The following is a 1,135-nucleotide window of genomic DNA, read 5'->3' as shown; positions in this document are numbered from 1 at the left end:
TTTTTTTTTTGGTACCAAGCCAAGTAGTAATTATTATTGGCTTTATGGGCCCCAAACTATTCCATTCTCTCCAGTAGCAGTGTATAAACAAATGGGTGTAGTTGTATTCCAGTAAAATTTTATTTACCCCATTCCCCCCACACCAAAAAAAAAAGAAGACAGCTGGCTGGATTTTTTGCAGGGGGAGGGTAGGACACACTTCTAGCATGTAGGATGTTTCCTGGCCAGAAAAGGGACCCAGGCTCCCTACATTTGGAGCATGGAGTCTTAATCACTTGACCACCAGGAAGTCCTAGCTGGCTGGATTTGGTTCATGGCTCATAGGGCTTCTCTGACAGTTTAGCTGGTAAAGAATCCACCTCTTGCACCTAGTGCAAGAGACCCTGTTTCAATTCCTGGATTGGGAAGATCTGCTGGAGAAGGGCTAGGCTATCCACTCCAGTATTCTTGGAGTTGCCTGGTATCTCAGAGTGCAAAGAAACTGCCTGCAATGCAGGGGGCCTGGGTTCAATCCCTGAGTTTGGACGATCCCTGGAGGGAGAAAATGGCTACTTGCTCCAGTATTTTTGCCTGAAGACCTCTATGGATAGAGGAGCCTGGCAAACTGCAGTCCATTGGGTCACAAAGAGTCAGAGATTACTGAGAGACTAAGCACAGTACACAGTTTGCAGGACACTGGTACAGAAAGTAGGTTGGTTAATTGATGGCTTACTGAATGCTTAGTTGGATTATTACTGTATAAGAAAAGCTGGGTTAAGTACTTAACCCAGATTGAAACTTCTCAGCATAAAAGTCATAAAATCATTTTAAGGAGTTAGTCAAAACACTTGTATACAGACTGTGTATAACTCTGAATAGGGAGTGTTTTACGTACATGGGTTCAATCTCCTGGTCAGGGAAGTAGATCCCACTTTCCAGAGCTAAAACTATGCCATGATGAAGACTGAAGATGGCACATGCTGCAACTGAGACCCAAAACAGTGAAATAAATAAATATATTATATATATAATTATGTTTTTAAAGAAAAGCAATCTAGCAGGTCCTGAAAATGTTTACTCTAGTTACCATATGACCCCACCATTCTACACTTAGTTTTACACCCAAGGGAAATGAGGACACATATTCACACACAAA

The sequence above is a fragment of the Bison bison genome, unplaced genomic scaffold (assembly GCF_000754665.1).
Source record: "Bison bison bison isolate TAMUID 2011002044 unplaced genomic scaffold, Bison_UMD1.0 scf7180017864500, whole genome shotgun sequence".
Taxonomy (NCBI): domain Eukaryota; kingdom Metazoa; phylum Chordata; class Mammalia; order Artiodactyla; family Bovidae; genus Bison; species Bison bison.
This window is presented reverse-complemented; position numbering follows the sequence as displayed.